Below are 7441 nucleotides of genomic sequence, written 5' to 3'. Positions count from 1 at the left end.
GGAGTGTCATCGGAAGAATTCTGAGAAGGTTAGTGAAAAAATTAATATCTTTTGGCGATGTTGACTTTTATCGCTCACTTTGGCTAGAATCAATGCTGGGCTGCTATGTGCTATGTGCTACGCTAATATAACGATTTATTGTGTTTTCGCTGTAAGACACTTAGAAAATCTGAAATATTGTCTGTATTCACAGGATCTGTGTCTTTCGATTCGTGTATGCTGTGTATTTTTACGAAATGTTTGATGATTAGTAAGTAGGTAAACACGTTGCTCTAAGTAGTTTTTCTATTCCATTTGTGACGGTGGGTGCAATTGTAACCTATGCCATCTACCTGAAATATGCACTTTTTTCTAACAAAACCTATCCCATACCATAAATATGTTATCAGACTGTCATCTAATTAGTTTTTTTGTTGGTTAGGGGCTATAAATATCTTAGTTTAGCCGAATTGGTGATGGCTACTGGTGTTGGTGGACAAATAAAAGATGGTGGATTATGCTAATGTGTTTTTAGGTAATAGATGTACATCTTTACATATTGTGTCTTCCCTGTAAAACATTTTAAAAATCGGACATGTTGACTGGATTCACAAGATCTGTGTCTTTCATTAGCTGTATTGGACTTTAATTTGTGAAAGTTAAATATTTTAAAAAAATATTTTTTTTTAATTTCGCGGCACTGGTTTTTCAGTGGGGGGGGGGGGGGGTGTGCCGCTAGCGCCACGCTGATCCTAGACAGGTTAATCAATTACACATCTCTAACATTGCATTCAATCTTGCATTCTGGCTATTCTGTGTTTACTTGATTTCTTTCCCCCACCCCTGTTACTCATTGCCTAATTAAAGCCAATACAAGCTCCACACAAACTGATATTCACTACATGTCATATATAAACAAATTATTATTTTGCTGCTAGCAAATAAACACATGTACATTTACACTGGTTTGGCCCATGCTCTGACCAAAGGTCCGTTTTGATAGTTGACCAACAGGCACGCCACTGCAAATAACTGGTTGATGCTGCCTGAGATGGTCAAGGGGATGACTGTGTCAAACAGATTATGCTCCTCTACTCTGCGGCTCATTCTTTCAACATGCACTCTCAGCCTGGAAATGGATTGGGTCTCCCTAACCTCATGCCCTGGGATCTGTGTGCGTCTTGGCAGAAAGGCTGGCCGGTAGACCTTGCACGGAACAATGTCATCTATGAGAAAGCCCTTATCCACCATAATGGCCATGTCAGGGGTGAGTAAGGAAATAATTCCAGACTGCTTGAAGATCTCCTTGTCACTCACAGATCCAGCATACAACGATGACACAACAGTGACAGCTCCATGTGGTGACGTTCCCAACATGCCCTTAAAGGTACAGTGTGTCTTGTAGGAAGAAAACACCTCACTCTGCAGTAGTAGTGACGATGGTGTCTGGCAGCAGAGTTCAGTGCAGTCGATCACTACCTGGGTGTCTGGATAGTCCTTGAACTCAGGTGGCAGGTGGGCGTTGATGGTTTCCTTGTGGATCCATATATCCGTGCTGATCCAAGCAGACAGTAGAGGAAGTTGGCCCAAGAGATGATAATCCGGCTCACTTTCGATTGGTGGATGCTGAACCGATGGGCTAAATCCTTCTGCTTCAGACCCAGCGACAGATGAGTCATAAACAAGAAGAACATGTCGATTGATGGCAGTGTCTGAACGTAAAGAAACCCATTTTAGTACAATAGTCCTTATATTCGGTCCATAACAAAAAGTAAATAATGTTTAACAATTACAGTAAGATCAAATAATATACTCAAGTATTAAATGAAGTTGTCCCTTACTGGTTTTCTTCCAGCAACACTTGTTTCAGATGGATTGGTGCGTGTGACTCTTATTAACTTGGTCTCTTGGTCTCTGCTGCCCGCTCAATCAAGTGCCAGAAGGCCATCAGGTGGGTGTAGTTTGCAAATCTGAAGATGGACCCAGAGTATTTGAATACCAAAAAAGCTCATTACTGTTATTGCCCATCTTCTCTAAGCATCACGTAGCATTAGACATGACCTAGCTGCTATTGTAGCCTGTTTTTCTTGTTACTGCAATTCGTACTGTAATTCACAGCAGCTATCATCACAGCAGTGAATTTGTTTTAAATGTTCTGTTATTTAACCTGGAAAGTGGACTAAAAACCAAATCTTATTTGAAGCAACGACCTGGGAGCATTTTTGGGGGTTAACTGAAAACTAATGTGAAGACAATATACATTCAATGTGCCTGTTTAGGCTAAAATATGCTAGCCTAGTTTCAAATAACAATGAACATGTACTTAATTAAAGGTAAGATGGACTTTGGGATAATAATACTAATAATTCATAGTAAATAATAAACAATAGTCATGCTGGATAATAATAAATCATTACTGTACCTTGTGTAAAAACATATATCCCCGTCAGAACCAGCAAATCGCTGTAGACCAAAGCCGTGTTGGGTGGTCAGTTTCTCCAGCTTGGCTCGAAGCTCCTCAATTTCTCTTACGTGCTCATGGTTTGCCATTAGGGCCATGTCCAGGGCTGCGGGTTCAGGGACTGCACAGTAATCGTGGGTCTGGGCCGCATCAGAGACGGCACAGTTCATAGGCAGCGCACCTTGTTCTTCATCCCCCTCATTCGGAGCAGGACGTTTCAGTCTTCTTTCCCAAACACCAGGTCTCTTTTGAATGTGCCAGTTCCATGCGAAGACAGTAGGAACAACACCTCTTTTTAGGTATTGTCGCCCCCCAATTTTTCCCTCCACAAAGTCACTTTCGACAAAATGTGTACTACACACCTTTGTGTGTTTAGTTGTCATGACGTACTGCCACCAACCACCTTTTTCTGAGCTCTACGTTACATCGACCGGGAAAGGATGGAAGCTCCCAATACAATTAGATTTGGAAGAAACTGAACACAGAGGCACTGAACAATGTTCATTAGCACCTCCTTCGCGGGGCTGTAATTTAAACGTAGTCATTGCGAACTATTTCAGTCAGAAATGCATCGACAATAGCTAGTAAGCTAATGATAAAAACAATAGCAGAATTAGTCCGGAAGTCATCAACCCGGTCAGAAGTAAATTAGAACGTTGGAGGCGGTATAATATATTGAGCCTATTGCTTTGGTAATGTAAGCATATGTCTTCCATGCCAATAAAGCCCTTTGAATTGAACTGAAATGAATTGAGAGAGAGAGAGAGAATGCTGACAAGTGATACGTTTGCTCTTTAAGTATTCTACACAGTATACAAGTTTATTTAGTAAGGTGATATAATATAATTTACATATTATAAACACAATCACACAAACAATCGATACAATAAAGTTGATATTTTTTTTTAAACCCTGAAGTCATAGCAGGATACCAGCTCATTCATGAAAAGATTCCTTGGTGAATGCAACCACTTGTCTTTTCAGGATGTTTAATTGTTTATTTGCAACTCCCAATCTATCCTTAGTTCCCCCATCATCTGTCTAGGCTGCATGTCATCTTTCCCCGCACCGCCCTCCTTCTCTCCTCTCCTCTCCTCATCAGCTCATCTCTTTCTCGTTGAATCACTCACTCTCTCATCCTCTGTGCAGTCAAAACCTTTTCACTCTGCAAGTCATGCATCCATCTCCAGCCTTGTCTTTCTACTCCCTACCTCCCCTTCTCTCACTCTCTCCTTTTTCCACCGGTTCCATGTGCTATTTTTCCACTCAACCCCTCTAAAGTCTCCTCCTCTGATTCACTCACTGCTCTCATCGACTCCCTCTGTAACTCTCTCGCTCCCTTCCTCCTTATCTTGCTCACTCCGACTATACTTGCTCAGTGCCATCCATTCCCCTAGTCTCAGTCTCATCATCGTAAAGGCTAAATATTGTACATGCACAAAACACAGGGGCTTATAGGCTCGCTGTGAGGCACTGTCAAGGGATTATTTTGCAGCTTATTGGTACAATGAGCCCACCTCTACTCTGCAGTGTCTGCATCGGATTATACTCAGTCTTTTCGCGTTTATTGGCACATGCACGGCTTTCTGCTCGGTTGGATTTCAGAGACTCACAGATTTATTTTAGAATACGTTTCCACACTTCAGCAATCTACACTCGTGCAACAACTGGTAGTAATGACAGCTGCACAAACTGCAATATCCCTTGCCCATACCCTTTGGTAAAGTTGATGTACAACTTCCCGAATGAACCCTAGATTACGAGAGGATTGTAAAAGAAAAGTTGTTCACATGCATATCATCCATCGGTTTTGGACTCGGCCTGTTCTCGGATGAATAGTTATGCTTCAAACTGCAGTGGTTTAAGCTGCTTGCTGTTTTTTGGTTGAGAGCTCAGGCCCCATGTGCTTTGTTGGTTGGAAGTGAGGTAGCCATGTATTTGTAGCGAGTGAGAGGGTGGTAGTAGTAGTACTACTTCCAGCCTCGTTGTGAGGGGCCGGGCTGGGTGGGTGCACTGGTTGACCCTGTACTGAGGGAAAAGATGGATCGGCAAATGGCTTAAGTACTCCCCTGCACCTTGAAAAGGCCTCGGAGGAGGACCACTGATACTGTATCTGTTTGATGTATGAGAGCAGGTGTGGATGTTCAGCCCAGCGGGAGATAGAGCTTGTAGGATTGTGGGATTTTCTCCCACTCCCTAGAGCAGTTTAACCAATTGGATCCAAGCACTGCGGTTCGTTTTTCTTTGTAATTTGCAAGGTGTCTGTCTCAAGTCCTCCGTCAGACTTTAGAAATCCTGTTAAGGCGACAAATCTGAGGATGAAACTTTCAAAGAGCTTTGGCGCTTTGGGCAAGATATATGATAGTCTACCATGTCTACGCCTGTAAACCAATGCTGAATTGCATTGAATCAGGAAAGTTTCCTCTCACAACCTCTACAAGCAAGAATGTTGAATATAATTATATTTTAACGTACTTTACCGGTTGTCCGTGAGCTTGGTCCTTTTGGCGGTCGTAATGTGAGACACTATATCAAACGCTCATTTCTGCCAGACGTAGTATTCAATTCAAACGAACCACCTGCAGTTGGACACTGACATTTCAGAAGATACATTTTCGGCCGAATCGAGAATGAAGATAGTATCGCCAATAATAGGTTAGTTGAATAATCTATGGCAAGTTTTGTATAGGCAAACCATTAATGCCCAGTAATGGATACCAAAAATCTTTGGTTATATCACATTATCTGGTGTACAATCTGTAGCTACTTTATGAACAGTCTCCTGGATGGGGAGAATTCAGTTGCCTCCTGGCCTCCTAGTCCGGCTGGATGCTGGCGTGAGCCATCTTTCCCTCGTTTCTGTGGAGGATCACTGACATCAAGGCCAGGTCCTCCTGGACCTGCAGAAGAGGGAAGTCTGGGAATGACATCAGAGTGTTCGTGTCACAGCCACCCTTCCTACAAACATAACAGATTGATATATTATACAAGACAAAAGGGAATGTGCCAGACACATCCTCTAACCCTCTCAAAGGATATCAGGGTTGAGAAATGGAGGCTGGCTTATCGATTGTGTTTCAGAGTCTGGCTCATAACAACGTTTCAAGTCCTAGCATCTGAAGTCGTTTTTGTGAGCAGGGAAAGGGATCGTTGTTGTTGTTGGAGTCATCTTGCTCTTTGACATCAACTCTTGCGTCATCACCATTTCCTCTTTCTCGTCATCATCACCACCATCTCCTCTTTTTCATCGTGGTAATTGTGTCATCATTTTCATACCTATCTTCATCATCATCAGCGTTGCGCCGGCAACATCCATCAACATCCATCAACATCCATCAACATCATAACAATTATATGAAAGACACTGCTCATTCGCTGGATAATTGATTTCAAAGAATCTTCCACTCTCAGAGAACCACATTCCCAACCGTTCAACATGTGAAATGCCTAAGACTTAGCACTGAAGCAGAGCTTTAAACAAACTCTTTACTGATTGTTTGTTTTTCATTCGTTTTATTATAGCCTTTCATTACCTTTGTCCTATTTTCTGTGCCTCTGAAATAGGCATATCTTGTGTGTGTTTCCTGACTATACTCTCTCCCTGTCTTCTTCTTTCTCTCATGCTGGTCTCTCTCTGCATCGTCTCACCGCTGTGACCTCCTACGACACGCCCACATTCCCGGTGTGACTCAGTCCACCAGGCACAGCAAAACCAGCACACGCCAGAGGCAACAGCCAATCAGGATGGGTAACATCAGGTTTATGGAAATCTCCTGGGGAACTCCTGTGGCGCCCTGGGAAATTAAGATGTAAAGACAAAAGATAATCTGTCATTTCGTTTTAAATAGCCTGACTCCTTTTTGGCAGATACGCATTGATTTTTATACATTTTATATCATATATTTCCCTTCTATTTAATTACGGTGAGTACAGTAAATATTTTATCTTTTGAAAATAAAGAATGCATCTGATCTCTCCACCACTCTGAGCTGTGTGTGACTCTCATGGATGTCTGGATTGCTGGGTGGAGGACACAGGCGATACATGTAAGTGCCACTGTCTTGGACTGTCACTGACAGCAGCAGGACGGAGAAGTCACATTCAGAGATGTCCCTGACCAGAATCACTCTGGCTTCAACAGGCACAGTCCGGTCTTGGTAATGGTAGATGAGAGGGTGCAGCTCTTTATCCAGCCAGCCCTGTTATTGCATACAGATGAACACATTTCTAGTACAAATACACAGATTACTCCAGGTACATGATATATATCTATAAGTCAATTTTTGGCAATACACATTTTTTATTGCAAAATAGTAATGTAGAAAATCCTGCATGTGAAATGTGCTGTGACATAATATTGTTTGAGGGGTTTACCTTGTTAGTGATCTCCGACTCCACATGGAGATGGTGATGTCCCAGACTTCTCAGACACTGAGTGAGGAGGCAGGACAGATGGACGTTAGAGCCTGCTTCAACTGTCTGGTTTGGGCTGGTACCCACACAACCTGGAGTGCTACACACTGTGAATACTACTACTAATACTACACACACACACATAACTAAACATGCATAGCAGAAACGACATTCAATAATATTCCTTATGTACATTATAACATGAACATGATTCTACCTGTATATTAATGTTAATGTCTCTATTTTGAATCAAGGCAGTCCACTCTGATCCGTCTCTATTGTCAATGTGCCTCGTCACATTGAACACTTGGTGGTTCACCTTTACAAAACAGTGTGTGAGTGTGTCTGTAGGTGCGTTGGGGGGGGGGGGGGCAGTTGTGCATGTCAATTTGTGGTCAACAGAGCTCTATAGTTAAAACTGAGATATACACTGAGTATACAAAACATTAAGAACGTCTGCTCTTTCCATGACACAGTTGAAACCTATGATCTCTTATTGATGTCACTTGATAAATCCAATAAAATAAAATAAAATGCTATTGGTCACATGCACATATTTAGCAGGTGTTATTGTGGGTGTAGTGAAAT

General features: G+C 42.2%; 1 long non-coding RNA gene across 1 annotated transcript; it reads right to left on the bottom strand.

The window, feature by feature from the left end:
• Positions 1 to 724: 724 nt before the first annotated feature.
• Positions 725 to 7219, bottom strand: LOC129821902 (uncharacterized). The gene is made up of 3 exons (XR_008754425.1): positions 6815 to 7219; positions 1821 to 6639; positions 725 to 1691 (listed from the first exon to the last, which is right to left on the bottom strand). It is a non-coding gene; the product is annotated as an uncharacterized LOC129821902 (long non-coding RNA).
• Between the last annotated feature and the right edge of the window lie 222 nt (positions 7220 to 7441).

The sequence above is a fragment of the Salvelinus fontinalis genome, chromosome 24 (genome assembly GCF_029448725.1).
Source record: "Salvelinus fontinalis isolate EN_2023a chromosome 24, ASM2944872v1, whole genome shotgun sequence".
NCBI classification, from domain to species: Eukaryota; Metazoa; Chordata; class Actinopteri; order Salmoniformes; family Salmonidae; genus Salvelinus; species Salvelinus fontinalis.
The sequence above is the reverse complement of the archived record's forward strand: the minus strand, read 5'-3'. Positions and strand labels throughout refer to the sequence as shown.